Source organism: Sorex fumeus, unplaced genomic scaffold (genome assembly GCF_029834395.1).
Source record: "Sorex fumeus unplaced genomic scaffold, SorFum_2.1 ptg000122l, whole genome shotgun sequence".
Lineage (NCBI taxonomy): Eukaryota > Metazoa > Chordata > Mammalia > Eulipotyphla > Soricidae > Sorex > Sorex fumeus.
Window position 1 is genome coordinate 58,468,346 of NW_026606179.1, and position 15,854 is coordinate 58,484,199.

A 15,854-nucleotide genomic window follows, 5' to 3' on the forward strand; every position below is an offset into this window, starting at 1 on the left:
AGGGAGGTAAGCGGCCTTCAGCCTGCCTGCCAATGCCAAACGATTGGTCGTGTCTGTCTGGAGAGCTGTCGAGACGCACTCTGAGGTTCTGTCTGGCTGGGGAGCCCACACTGCGGATCCATTAGCCATGCCTGGACAGCCCACAGAGTGCTGATCCATTAGCCATGCCTGCCAGGACGCTGTCCCAGGAGCACCAGGATGCGGGCCACGTGTGCTCAGCTCACTTCGCCAAAGCTGGGATCTGTTGTCGCTTTTAGGCTCAAGTTGCCTGTGGTCTTGCCTGACAAGAAATTTTAAGACCTGGGCAGGAGACGATGCAGCAATAGGAGAGACCCGTTTCTTCACCCACTGCATCAGAAAGTGTACACACACGCGCGCGCACACACACACACACACACACACACACACACACACACACACACACACATATGGGCATATAGATACACACAGGTGCTTACCTGCACCCAGGCGGTTTCATTTAAACATTTCAACATTTCAGGCGCCTTGAAATGCTGGCAGGCTAGCTCAATTCATATGATCCTGTTTGAAAGGATATTCTCTCTTTCCGGCTGCACCTGGTTGAGCTGCAGCGTCCCTTTCAGAACAAACGATTTTTGCTGTCCAGGAGGACGCAGTTATGGACTATGTGGAACTGGCTCATCATGGGGACTGAAGCCTGGCCCAGGTTGTCCTGGTCCTCCTTTATGGAGAGAGGACAGGAGAAGCGAGGTGGGAGGAGGCACTGGCCAATCTGATGGAGGAGGCTGGAGCAGAAGCCCGGCTATTAGGAGAGAGGGTCTGGCTGGTCAGTTGGGTCCTTCCTGTTCTCTCTGTCCTGCCAACTGCGTGGACACTCCTTGAGGCGCCAGGAAGGACCAGTTGCATTTTTGTCTGAGCTTGGAGACCACAGTTGATCACAAGCCCATGTAGGGCCCATCTGGAAGCTCCCCCAGACTGTGTGAAAGGGCCCAGAGCTCAGCAAGGCACAGCTCTGATGGCCTTCCTCGGACCCCCCCCCCCAATCCCAGGAACATGCCCGCTCACTTCTGCAGTCACCCTGGGCTCTGCCGAGGAACCCTCAAGCGTAGAACACTTCCGAGGAAACTGTGCCCTTGATCCAACCAAGCTCATTCTTCTCTTACCATCTACCTCGTTCTTTTGTGACTGACATCTCTCAAAAATCCCATTTCCGTCTTAGCTAAATGCAACTTGGGGTGTTCCAATCTAACTTCATTTGAAACCCTTGAGACGGTCAGTTGTCACTTGCTGCTAAAATAATCCCCCAGGTTCCTGGTCTCTCAACAAAAGAATGCGACCTACCTCCAGGGTAGGCCTCTCAAGGGGGTGTTAAAAATGGTGACAGTACCCAGAGTATGTTTGGGTTTTTTGTTGTTGTTGTTATTTTTTGTTTTAGGTGAAGGCACCTGGGCAGACTCAGAAGAGACCAAGAATCAGATCAAAGAGGTATTAGAAATGTGGTCTAGAGACAAATCCCCCAGCATGGAAAACTCAGTCATGCTCTGGTTCAAGCCGGTCTTCTGAGAAACTTGCCAACTAGTCAACTTCCTTCAAAGACCTCATACTGTCTGGAGGAAGAGCGGAACAATCATTACTTGAGGTAACATGATCTGACCCAATAGTTCCCTATTGATGAGAGAGGTGTGATAATCTTTAAATTATAGAGGAAGAAAAAGGAAACTCAGAAGGACGAAGAAGTGATGTTCAAGAAGTGACGTCATGTCCACCCGGCTCATTTGCTGGCTTCTCCTGGGACTAACTATGCTCTTCCCTCCGACCCCGGGGCCTATACTAGAATGCTCCCCTCTTTGGTATTTTTCCCGGACCTGAATAAAAACTCAGCAGGTGATGGCCTCACCTGACTAGCGTCTCCCTTCCCACAAACGGAAGCCTTTCAACTCTCCCTTAGCTCCAGTCCCATTGTACAGATTGGGAGGTGAGGCCAAAGCTCCACAGCCGATGGAGAGCCCAGACACACATCAGTCCCAGTGCTAGTCAGCCACGGGCCCCATGGCTCCTGTGTCTCTCTGTTCCGTGGTCTGCACGGTGCCTTCCTTTGGTCCTAGTTAAAACTGTCTGCCCAGGCTGGGGTGACCAAGACCAGCAACCTTCTGGTCGCTCCCTGCAGACGGAAGGTGCTGGGGAGTTTCTATGGCGCCCCTCTCCCCCACAGACTCCGGACCCGCGCCCGGCACTGTGCCCGCAGCCCTCTGCCCCCCTCGCCCGCCCCCAGGGCAGCGTGAAGGTGCCCGTGCAGGCTCACCTTCACCTTCTGCCCTGCCGCTGCAGCTGGAGATCAATGATAAGGAGCCCCCCGTGTGCCCTCACCGGCGGGCTGTGCGCTGCCTACCCGCCACGTGACTTCCTATTAACGGTCTCTCTCCTCATACCCACCCGAGATTTCCTGTAAAGGGTTTAGACTAATTGTGGTTTTAACAAAGGTAACATTATGCATTTCTGCGAGAGAGAACAAGCATAGGTCAGACAGTCAGACGGTCAGTCTGGAAAACAGATCCATACTCCGAACCTTGGAGGCTGTTCGCAGCCCAGAGGAGAGGGTTTGTGATGGGAAGACCCCGGGAGGCGGAGTGTGGGAGCAGTGGCTGCCGGCCGACAGGCTCCCAGAGGCAGAGTTCTGCTTGCTTATTTCAGAGGAGTACCCTCTGCTACGTCTGCACCCCAGACAGGAGAGAGGAGACCCCCAGCCCCGCACCCTTCCTGGCCTTCCACGGGGAGGCAGACGGGTCCTTGGTGGCTGTGACTCTTTTCTGGGGGCGATGTGAGCGACCTCGGCCTCCATGACCCAGAGAAAGGGGTGCTCCTGGTGGCCACCCAGGGGATAAACTCCTACCCACTTGGCCCTTCCCGGGCTGCTGGGAAGGCCAAGGCTGACTTGGGGTGCAGGGCAGAGGTGCCTGGGTGGGGTCTGCTGGCCCTGATGGCCTTGGAAGGTGGCAGAGTGACCAGAGTGTGACTGAGCTTAAGGCCCTGGGACTCTACCTGCACTTTGAAGAGCGAAAGGAAGATGAGAAAAGAAACTTACACTTCCCGAGCCCGCACCCTTTCCCCTTCAAAAGCTGAATGTGATATGTTGGTGCTTCTTATCATTTACACATCCCCCCAGCTTCCCTCTCCTCTGCCCTGTCTCTGCCACTTACCCAGGTCAAGTGGTGGCATCTCTTGATACCTGGGTGACGCGTGCCTGCATCTTACTCCAGAACTCCACAAGCAAAGTCTCGGGTCAAGAATAGCAACGTGGGGCTGGAGCGATAGCACCGCAGGTAGGGCGTTTGCCTTGCACACGGCAGACCCGGGTTCGATTCCCGAGCACTGCCAGTAGTAATTCCTGAATTCATGAGCCAGGAGTAACCCCTCTGCATTGCCAGGTGTGACCCAAAAAGCCCCCCTCCCCCCCAAAAAAAGAATAGCAACATGAGCATGTGTGGAATTTGGGGGCAGGGGCTGTGTTGGTTTTTTTTCCTTCGATTTTGAGATTTGAGACTCAACTCATTCATTTGTTTCTTCTCGCTCCTCTGGGAATCTCCTTCCGCCAATTAGCATCCACGCTTCTCAGGGAAATTCAAACCACCCTCAGATCAACTGAGGCTGCCTCCCTCTCCCCGGCAGTCTGAACTTAATGGACAGTTCACATGCTTGGACCTGACTTCAGATCTTCCCAGTAGGATTCTTGTGCAAAGATGCCAATGTTTTGGAGATGATGTGGTCAGCCTGAAAGTCACTAGCCACAGTGGCCGTTGGGAAATGGAAGCGACTCTTGCCGCTGAAGATCTCAACTGGAAACTGTGCCCATTTTAGTTCATTTAAATTCAAGGCTATATTGAGATGTACAAACATTGTGCAGTGGTGACTGGCAGAAACGATGAGATGCTATTGGTGAAGAAGTGGCCGGGTATTACTTCTGACTGCCATGATTGAGTCAAACCCCTCCATCCCCAAACACTGGAAGGATCTTCACATAACAATGCATAATCACCTGCATTGTCTAAACAGAACATCTCTGAGAAAGCTAAAGGAGGAATGATAAATTCACAAGTTAGTGCATTTCTATGGACGTCTGGAAAAGCAGGACCATGAGAAGAGCTGGTCTCGGCATAGCTTAGCTGTGGGGTACACCACAGCAAGTGAGGGTCACTGCGAGATAGAGAGATGGCACCCTGAACCCGGCTTATGCTCCAGCATTCATTCATTCATTCATTCATTCATTCATTCCCTAAGTCAACATTTACACGAAATCTCACCACACAGCAGGAACAACCGTGCAGTTGCTTCGTCTACGCAAAGAGAGAAACAGTCGGCATGGCTGAAAGGCTGAAAGGCTCTGGGGTAGGGTCTACTGGATGCACTTTGAAACCTCAGGAGAAGGTAGACCCTTTGATATCCCTGTATTTTCTTTAGTCTTCTCTAAGGCAGAAAAGATGTTTAAAGTGAGAGAGGTCCCTAAAGAGTGATGAAACCCTAAATTGGAGTGGACACTGGGGGTAGGGGGCAGTGGTGCAAAAGGAATTGACCCAGCTCTTTGGGTTGCTGTTTTCAATTCCAAAACCACATGAAAAATATCCCAAGACAACCATAACATGCGGTGGCCGGAGACAGTCCAGTTGCCCTACACATGGCTGACCTGGTCACAGGAAGGACCGGATGTGGGGCTGGAATCAGACCCCACATGTGCTGAGACCGCGACTCTCCGACTCTCCTTGGTGGTCCAGCGGCATCAGCCCTACCGGGCACCAGGTTACAGATGCAAAACCTCTGGCTCACTCTGGGTCCATCCACCCGACAGGGTTGGGCCAGCCACAGGGGGGCCGAGGGGGGCCACAGCTTTCCAGGTAGCTCAAGTACATGCTGATTTGGAGTCACAGGGGGAGAGGGGAGACGCAGAGCTTACGGTTTCAAACTAGAAATCTGAACTTGGAAGCTCTCATTTGAGGGAGGGAGGGAGAGGTGGGGAAGAACACAGGAGAGATAACCTTTCCTCCTCACCAGAGGAGACTTCCTACTGGGGGTCTAGAATCTTGCTTTCTAGAGGGCAGAGACAGGACCCACATGGAGGAACAAATAAGCAGGTGGTTATTTGTGAAGGATTTCCTTCCTTCCTTCCTTCCTTCCTTCCTTCCTTCCTTCCTTCCTTCCTTCCTTCCTTCCTTCATTCTCTCTCCTCTCCTCTCCTCTCCTCTCCTCTCCCTTCCCTTCCCCTCCCTTCCCCTCCCCTCCCCTCCCTTCCCCTCCCCTCCCCTCCCTTTCCCTCCCCTCCCCTCCCTTTCCCTCCCCTCCCCTCCCTTCCCTTCCCCTTCTCTCCCCTCCCCTTCCCTCTCCTTTCTCTCTCTCTCTCTCTCTCTCTCTCTCTCTCTCTCTCTCTCTCAGCTTACTCCTGGTTCTGTGCTCAGGGATCACTCCTATTGGAGCTTGGGAGACCATGTGGGATATAGGGGATCAAACCCAGCTGGCCACATGTGAGGCCAGTGCCCTGCCCGCTGCACTCTCTCTCTCGCCAGTCCCTTGTGAAAGAATTTCAATTGTGACGTGCTGGGGGACTTTTTCCAGAAGCCGAAGCACTGCATCCCTGGAGCAGTAAGAAGTCTGTCGCAGGGCAGCAAGAGTGAGCAAAACCAAGGCTTGTTCTAGTTGGAGGTTTTCTGCCCCGGGCCCTCCTCATCTCTTGTCTCCCACAGAGTTGACTCTGACTGTTTCCCATCCAACCAGCCCTCCTGGTCCCAGGATGAAAGAATGACACCCAAGTTTGGGGAACCCAAGCCCATCCAAGAGGCGAATGAGGCACACTGAGTGCATGTCGCAGTTAAGATCAGTAGAAGCTGGTTGCAGTGACAGAGATTCTGGAATGCAGCAATTCCCTACTCTGCCCCACAGCTCAAGAGGGGACAGAAGCCGCCAGGAGCTGCCTGAGGAGGTGACCTCGGGGTCACCCTCTCTTGGCGGGGTGCAGGGTGGTCCCATCTCATGCTTAGGATGCATGGGGGTCCTGAGTCAACAAGGATAATGGTTCACTGCAAGAGCCTTGAGGATGTGATGCTGTTAATGAGATCTTGGGGGTGCTGGGGATTATTTGGACCATTGCATGAGTGCTCAGGGGCCTTCAGGGCCACCGCTGATTCTGGAGATGGAACCAGGGTCCACCACATGAAGGCATGAACCATCACCCCTGTCCTGTCTCCCTGGCCTCTCGACGTCCCTCTTCGTGATCCCCACCCCAACCCCATCAGACAGGCCACGCGAGAACATGCACACGGATCCCTAACTCAGGGCCTTCCACAAGGCAGGGGCAGTCACTGCTCACGGGTCTGACTTCCCCATCCCCAGACAGAAAGCGTGAGACTGCTCTGTGTGGGTGGGGGGCAGCTGAGAGCTCCAGGCAGGGTAAGGATGCTGCCACACAACCTCCTCCCTGCCTCTCGTGCCCCCCTTCATCTCCCTCTGCAGTGCTCTGGTCAACTCCCCTGTGCAGAGCGGAGCTGGAGAATTGGAGCAAAGTGATTTTTTTTTTGCTTTTTTTGGTCACACCCAGTGATGCACAGGGGTCATTTCTGGCTCATACACTCAGGAACCACCCCTGGCATTGCTCGGGGGACCACATGGGATGCTGGGAACCGAACCCAGGTTGGCCACGTGCAAGGCAATAGCTCTACCCGCTGTGTTATCACTCCAGCCCCAGCAATGTGACTTTTTTTTTTTATTAATGAAACACCATGAGGTACAGTTGTAGATTTACAATTTTTTGTGCTTGGGTTTCGATTATACAATGATCAAATACCCATCCCTCCACCAGTGCCCATTTTCCACCACCATGGATAATATCCCTCCCCCCCCATCCCCCCCTCTGTGGCAGGGCGATCCCTTGTGTTCTCTCTCTCCTTTTAGGTAGCAATGCGACTTTTAAAAGGAAATGAAGGCCACTGAGAAGGGCGTGCGGAGAGGTGGGTAGAGAGGGCTAGACTTTCAGGAAGCAGAGGAGGAGGAGGAGGCCGCTGGTCAGGTGGGAGGAAGAGAGGAGAGGTAGGCGGTTCACGGCGCCTCTCAGAGGGAGTTTCCAGTCTGGAACACAAAATCATCCCCACCCACTTGGGATGAATTTGGTGAAGCCTGTGGGAAGAGGAAAGAGGCTCCCGGTGCTGACCTGGGCACAGTCCCGGACACACAGTCCCGGACACACAGTCCCAGCTGAATCTGATGTGCCAACGAGGGTCAGTTCAACTCCTGGGGTCCTGGCTAGACCGCAAAGATCCAGGGGCAACCTGTTTCTATGCTCTACCCTCCACCCCACAAAATCACACAAAATCACAAATCATCCTGTTATTCGTTGATTGCCTCGAGCAGGCCCCAGTAACGTCTCCTTCATCCTAGTCCTGAGATTATATTCAAGGCTCTTTAGGAGAATGAGACCCATCATTGTTACTGGTATTTGGCATATTGGGTGTGCCACGGGGAGTTTGCCAGACTCTGCCATGTGGGCAGGCTACATTCGGGAGCCTGCCAGTTTGTCCAAAGTAGGAATGAGATAATAAGATGTCATAATAAAATGTCGCGCGGTTCCGGGAACTGGTTTTTATAGTCTCTGAGTCTCTGAGTCTCTGAGCTGCTGATGGGATTACACGGCACCAGGGGGCCAGTTGGTGGGTGTGACACCTGCCTACTGGAATTTGGAGGATCTGGGTGGAGGATGCTCAGCCCAAATCCAAGTAGGCTTGGAGATCTCGGCCCCAGAACCCGCTTGACTTTGTCCCTCTGCCAGTACCTTCATGTGTGCGGAGAGTGGTCTCAGCATGGTGGTGGCTGGTCCTGGAGGTCTTTGGCTGCTGGAGCCCTGGTCGGGGCGGGGAGGAAAGCTCAACCCGCTCCCCTCCAAGGGGCCCCGGCGGCGAGGACAGTCAGGCGTGGGGGCAGGAGACTCCACCCCACCTCACACAGAAATAGGGGCCCTGCTGCTCGGGCCACCGAGGCAGGCTCAGTTAGGGGCTGAGTGCGGATTCTGCAAACGAAGTTCGAAGGCAAAACCTTAGAACAGCACCAGGGCAGGAGAAACACATGAAGAACCCCCCCCGGAATACTATAGAAATAAGCTGGGGCTTGCCAGGAAGACACACTCGAGACCGAATCCCCAGGAACTGCAGAGAACAGGTCGGAAAACCAGAGCAGAATTTCACACGGGCCTGCTCGTGAAGTCAGCTGGGCGGACGGGAGGGATTTTCAACTTCCCCTGCCCAAAGCATTCACTCCAATGAACCTACTGAGATGAAATAATGATCACACATCACCAGTGCACAAGAAGTGGAAGGAGATATTAATACACAGCCCAAATAAATTCAACTCCCGTTGAGGGAAATAGCTAACTTGCCAATATGTATGAATCAATTTGACTTATAAAAAGGAACAGAGTTGCTCATTGGATTACACCTCGAATAGTGATTAACAGACTGTCAATTCTAATATGAATTTTGTCTCTGCCCAAGTCAAGGTTTTTAAAATTCATTTCATTTTATGCATAAAATTCTGCGACTTTATTTTTTTCTCTCCCCCCCTTATTTTTTCCAATTTTGAGCTCTCTATCCTCTCTGTAAGGATAAAATAAAAGCAAGGGAAGGATGGAAATGCAGTGAGGAAGTTCAAGCCTTCCCTTTTAAAATATGCTAGGATGGCTCATGTTTATGTCTTTAAAAATAAGATTATCTGTTACGCGCTGTATTTGCGACCGGGTTCCTAACATCCATGAATTCGTCGAATAGGTATTTCCCGAGTGTCTAATGGGTTCCTGACACTTCATTAGGCACCGAGGGGCTGAAGCCGGGAACGTGGCTCTGGAGCTTATGGGCTCGGGAGAGAGGCCAGGAAATAATCAAGTAGACAAGCATGTAATCTTATACCCATATATGGTGGCAACTGTATGACACAGATGATTAAAAATTGCAAAGTGTGTGATGGGAAGGAAGAGCGAAGGGAGGGAAGGTCCCATCGGGGGTGTCAGTCTGGAAGCCACAGAGGCTAGAGAAGGGGAGACCCACACAACAGACACCAAGGACCCTGGGAATGAAGGAAGGCAGAGACCCCCATCAGAGAGATGGTCACCCCCAAGAGAAATGAATCCCTCCAACTGGCTGCTGTACAGAAAAGGAACCGAGGCCCAGAAAGCCTGTGATGAAGCCCACCATAGAGAGGGGCCTGGCTCGATGTGTCTGGATGGGAGCTCAAACACATCTTGCCCCTGCCGAGGAACCTTCTTTCAGAATAGGCATCTGCTCCCCAAGTCCCACCCGGGGCTTTTCAGCTTCCTCACGGTGACTGTCTTGTCACCATATGCCAGCTCGCTCTCTCCACTCCTGCCCAGCAGGGGCGGAGCTCCCTCTCATCCGGGGACCCCTGAAATCAGGACGTCCTCGGGGAACAGGAGGTGGGGGTAGCAGAGTCTTTGACTCAATGGGTCATCTCAGCTCTGCTCTCTGGGACCTTCTCATCGTGTGTCTGGGAGCTAGAGAGGCACTGCACCAAGGGCCGAGACAGGCACTGCAGCACTGCACCGAGGGCCAAGAGAGGTACTGTACCGAGGGCCAACAGTGCCGACAGAGGGCACTGCACCGAGGGCCAAGAGAGAGCTCTCTCTTTCATGTCCGTTTAGGCCCTAACTCACCCGATGGAAACCCATCCTGAAGCCGGTGCTGTGGGAGGAAAACCAAAGCCACCGTGAGTCCCACTGGGAAGCTTTTAGTGTCCTCCATTCCTGGAGTCCATCACGAAGAGTCAATGCACACTGGGCAGACAGTGGAGCCAGCATCTTCCCTCACAGCTACGGGAGTGAGTGTGTGAATGTGTGTACAAGCACACGCGCAAGCTTTATTATGGGCAATATAAAAACAACGGGCATCTATCATCAATCACCCGTCCACACCCAGAGCTTGGGCAGGGGAAGTCTGTTTAAGGAGACTACACAGAACAAACTCTTAGTTCAAGAACATGATTATAAGCAGATATCATTGTGATTCCTACCAGACGGCTGATGACCCTCCCTACTGAGAAGCATTTCCGGAAGCTGAAGGGAGACCCCAGTATTTGAGAGTGATGAGCAGACACTGGGTTGAGCATTCCAGTGGAGACACGGAGGTCATTTCTTATTCACGTCCTGGACGGCCGGAGTGTTTGTCTGAGGCCCTCGCTAGCGGAACGCACAGCAGACTAGAGATGAATAATAAATCACGATGGTTTCTTTCGGAATGGAGCAAACCTCACACGTATCTAACATGAGATCCTCGACGGAGACAGACAGACCTTCCACCACCTGTTGTCAAGGGATCCATTTTAGATGCAGGGCTGAGGGGCCCGGCCCCTCCTGCTTTCACCTCCGCCTTTCTCAGTGCTTAAGTGGTGGAGAGGCTTGACGAGGAATCGAAATAAATAAATGCATAATTATTTTCATTTATAATGCATTAAATTCGGCTACAGAGCTTTGCCCGAGTTATGTGGGCTGGGCGGGCCTGCGGATAAATGAGCCGCATTTTATGACCTTTGCAGAAAGTTCCTGTTTCTTGGCTGCGGGAGCCCGCGTCAGTTATGTTGACGGCGAAGGAGCCAGCTCTCTGCTCTGGATGAATCCCGCCCCACAGGAATTCCTCTCAAGCCTCTCGGAGTGAGAGCCCGTCCGTCCTGGATGCATTATCCTACCCTTCCACAAAGAGAGGCCATTTTGTCCTTGTTTGTGTTACAGCCTTCATTAAAAACAAGCAAACATAAGACGAATAAAAATGTAAACAAATAACGGGGCAAGTTTTGCACCCAAACAGAACCTCCTCCATCCTGAAAACTTTGCTTTCCTCCCCCTCTTGATTCCCCCCAAACAAGACGGAATAAAATCGCATCTCAGAACCCAGGATTTTCATGCTGACATGGAGAAAGGATGGGGCTGGGGGATGAGGTTTCCTGAGCAGAGACACACTATTGGGGAGCTGGGGCCCCACACGGTGACACTCAGGGTCAGCTTCACCCCCTTCAATTCCCACCCATCTGCCATGAAATCCTTAGGTTCCCCACCTCTACTTTTTTTTCCATTTCTCCTCCCTGAATATTTCCCTCTGATTAGTTCACATGGCATGTGTGCATGTGTGTGTGTGCGTGTGCATGTGTGTTTGTATGTGGTTGCGTGTGTATGTGTCTGTGTGTTTGTGCACGTGTGTGCATGTTTGTGTGTCTGCATGTGTGTCTGCATGTTTGTGTATGTGCATGTGTGTGTGTGCGTGTGCATGTGTGTTTGTATGTGGTTGCATGTGCATGTGTATGTGTCTGTGTGTTTGTGCACGTGTGTGCATGTTTGTGTGTCTGCATGTGTGTCTGCATGTTTGTGTATGTGCATGTGTGTGTGTGCGTGTGCATGTGTGTTTGTATGTGGTTGCATGTGCATGTGTATGTGTCTGTGTGTTTGTGCACGTGTGTGCATGTTTGTGTGTCTGCATGTGTGTCTGCATGTTTGTGTATGTGTATGTGTGTGTTTGTGTGTGTGCATGTGCATAATTTTATGCATGTGCGTATGCATGTTTGTGTATATGTGTGTGTTTGTGTGTGCATATGTGTTTATGCATGTGTGTATGCATGCTTGTGTGTATGTGTGTGTTTGTATGTGCAAGTGTGTGTGAGTTTGTATGTATTTATATGTGCTCACATGTGTGTGTTTGTGCACGTGTGTGCATGCATGTGTGTGTGTGCGTGTTTGGTATGTGGGTGTGCGTGTCTAGCTGCGACCCCAGTGGGTGTCCATGTGTGGGTCCCTCTTTCCAAATACAGGTTGGAATTGGGGGTTGGGGCATTAAAGAGCCTGGGTGAGTTTGGGGGGCTCTGTGGTGAGTGGGCTCACAAGGCTTTGGTACTTTCCCCCGATTCCTCCTGACCTCTTGTATTACTGTCCATGGATTATTATTTTTTTTTTTTTTAGTGAGGGAGATACTTAGGCATGGGCTAGAGGAGATAAGTGATATGGTCCAATCACTCCTGCCAAGGCTGGAAATTCCTGGCCACTTTAATAGCTCGGGCTGACCTCTAAATGAATCGCCACCTTTGGTTATTAACATGTCTCCCTCTACTTTTATGATTTTTCAGAACATAATTTGTCACAGTTTTTATCTGCACAGAGCAAGCTTTAAGCTTTTAAAAATGTGAGTTATCTTTTTTACAACTGCTAACAATTACACATCACCGAAGAGGCTGCTCCGAAAACCAATTATGAAAAACCGGCCTGGACCGGGCACCGAGCGGCCGAGCGTCCTGGGCTGGGGAAGGGGCTCACTCTCAGAGCGGCCCGGCAGCCGGAACCAGAAGCCCAGCCCAGACAGTTGGGGAGAGAGATCTCGCAGATAAGACGGGGCAGAGGAATCAATTGCCCTTGTTCTGGACGATCATCTGATGACCGGGAGGAAATGCAGAGCTGATCCAGATCAGGGAGAGCTGTGGGGTGCAGGGGGGGTGGGAACTACTGCTCCCCCCCCCCCCCCAGCCCGTACCTTCTCAGGCTTCCTATAGCTGCCTGCTTGCCTGGTGTTCTCGGGGGTTTTCTGGGCTACTGTTTTCACTTCAAACACTCAGGGACTACAGGCAGACATTTGTTTTGAGGGGGCCGGGTTTACCAGCACTCCCAGGCTCACTTGTCTCTCTGTCTCTCCCCCCCACACCCGCTACACACACACACACACACACACACACACACACACACACACACGCGCGCGCGCAAGCTCTTAGTCCTTCCCCACAGTTCCTGGAGGGACAACGTCCCATCCCACCGGGCTCTGGGTGCCAGCAGCGCAGGGAGGAGTCCCACCCTCATCCGAGGCTCAGTGCTCCCAGTCCCTTACAAAGTGCTCTGGCCCGTGAGCTCAGCTCTCCTCCTCTGTCAAGTGGGGTTCTTCCAAGGAACCCTCAGCACCTCAGGGGTGAGGCAGCTCCACCAGGGAGGCGGTCAAAGAAAACTAAAAGTAAGTGAGGCGAGTAAGCCCGGCATCTCCAAGGCGGCTGCGTGACAGGCCACGGAGAGCACTGAGAATGTCAAGGTCTCTGACCATTCTGCTGTTTGCTCTTACGTATTTCCAGCCCAGACTGGGGGGCCCTGGGGCCCGGGGGTGGGGGTAGGGGTGGCGGGGTGGGGTCCTCGCAGAGCTGAGGCATGCAGGGACCGAAACAGCCTTTCGGGGCAGGCCCGTCTTGCAGGCTCGTTAAGTGAAAAGGTTCTATGTCACGGCGGTTAAGACTGTAATGAAGAGTTGGCAGGAAACTGTGAAAACGGGGGTCAACCTTTTCGATAAGAGATTGAGAGACACGTCTGTGGTTAGACCACGGAGCGAAGTAGAGCGGGGTGAGAAATGGGGGCGCTGCGTGTGGCCCCTCCGGGGTGGGTCCTCCGGTGGAAACCGAGGGGGCCCTGAGTCACGGGGGCCGGAATAGCGGCTCTGGGGTGTGCATGGTGGTGGTGGTCGTGGGGGATGGGAGTTGAGAAAGCCAAGGTGTCTCCCAGCTTCAGGGATGAGGCGACATCAGATGGTGTGGAGAGGAGGAGGGAGGGGGGTGGAGGAGGCAGGAGAGGGGGGCTGATGCACCCCTCCTCCTACCAATGACCTCATTTACCTATTTACCATCTGGCTTGAGGGCCGCACTCGGCCGTGCTCAGGGCCTGCTCCTGGCTCTGTGCTCAGGGAACTACACACAAGTGCTGGATTCAGGTACTTACGCCCTGCGTGCTTTCCTTGGCTTCTGGGTTCACCGACTCCGGTGGCAGTGGGAGTTTTTTTGGGGGAGGGAATTGCTAGCCACGTAAGGTCAGAATCTGTTCGGGTGACAGAGAGACCTGTCCGAGGTCTGACATTTCCAGGGTGCCACCTGAGACGGGGGACCCCAGGCCCTGTCTCCTGCCTGTCCCCCAACCCCAATCTCGCCCTTCTCACTCTCGGGGATGAGACAGTGCCCAGGCACCACACGTCAAACTCAGAGCTGGTCCCCAGGACCCCACTGTTGGTGGCCCCTGTTCCCGGTTGCGGGGGCCGGGCAATGAAGGTCTTGGCTTATTCTGTGCCTGAGTGAATGGAGACACCCCCAAACCAGAGGACTTGCCCTAGACCTTGGCAACTCAAGCCTCCCTCTTAAATGAACAATTAAAAGACTCTCTTCCAGGAAGTGTTTTTTTTTTCTTTCTCTCCTTTCCAGGACCACTGTCTGCCTGGGTCCCGCGGGGCATAGCATTCCCTTTGCTCCGGCTCCCTGGCAGGAAATCTATTCAGAAAGGATGTTGATTATCCTCTTCAGCACTTATTTCCTTTACATTATTTTGATTCCGTTATTTCTCATTCTACTCCCGATATGTTTTGGCAGCCCGGCTTTGCAGATGGGAACAAACAAAGGCGGCCCCAGTCCCCGGGCTGGGTCTTCGATCTTGACTCCAAACGATTTCTTGGGGGGCTGGCTATTTCCCCCGGGGGGCTGGGCCCGGGGCCCAGGCTCATTTGCATGGCTGGCTGCTGCCCAGGGTGGGCTGGGTTTCCAGAAGGTTCTGAGGGTCAGGTTGCAGTGGACGGCGGTTGGGGTCCTCCGTGCTCACTTGACAGACTTAGGGCATTGCCCCAGGCCCTCTTGGAGGAGGAGGGGGGGTGGCCTGAGAGATGGGCCAGAAGCAACGGGGAGGTGCTCGCCTTGCATGCGGACCTCAACCCCCGACACTACAGAGGGTCCCCGAGCCCCACAAAGAAGAGCCCCTGAGCACAAAGCCAGGAAGCAGGCCCGAGCACAAGCGGCTCTGGCCTGTCCCCCAAATAGAGACATAGAGGGGTGCTATCAGCCTTCATCCCGGGCTCATCCTCCGACTTCAGATAACTCCAGATGATCTAAATGATTATTTATCTAAAATTATTAAAATGACATATCTAATAATTTTATAATAAATTTAATTTTATAACCAAAATCATTATGCCAAACACAGTAACAAGTCTCATGATGGAGACATTACTGGGCCCGCTCGAGCAAATCGATGAACAACGGGAGGACCGTGACCGTGAACCAAAATCATAATTTTATAATTTTCTCCATATAAAATTAGATATCAGTGGTAGGGTGTTTGCCTTGCAAGCTGCCAGCCTGGCCGACCCGAGTTCGGTTCCTCCACCCCTCTCGGAGAGCCCGGCAAGCTACAGAGAGTATCTCGCCCTCACGGCAGAGCCTGGCAAGCTATTCATGACATATTCAATATGCCAAACACAGTAACAAGAAGTCTCACGATGGAGACGTTACTGGGCCCGCTCGAGCAAATCGATGAACAACGGGAGGAGAGTGCTACAGTGCTATTTCTCTAAAATATTATCTAAATTATTAATTATCTAAATTCAGATAATTTCCCAATCCTACTGCATCCTTAGGGGAATGTTAGCCCAAACCTGGCCCCACTGGGAATACATTTATGCCAGGTCCTGCCCACCTACTAGTTCGTGCGGGGGACCCTCAGTGGAAGGGCGTCCATCCAGAGGCGTCCTGGTCACCATGGACAGGGAGGCGTGGCTAAGCCCATCCACACGCCTCTGGCCACTGTGCGAGGGCAGGAGAAGCCTGGAACCACAGCAGACAGGACCTTGAATGGAAGGGGCCTCGCCCGCCAGGAGTGGGGGAATGTAGCCGTTGGCGGGCTGGGGGTGTCCTTCGTGGGGTGTCTGGCTGAGTCTTGCTTTCTTTCACCTTCACAGAAACAGCAGGAAGCAATTTCCTGAGCCCCCCGTTTCCTGGCAAAACCAGTGAGTGCACGGCCAGTCATAGCTGCACCCCACCCCCCCCACACACACGAGTCCGTGCCCGCACCC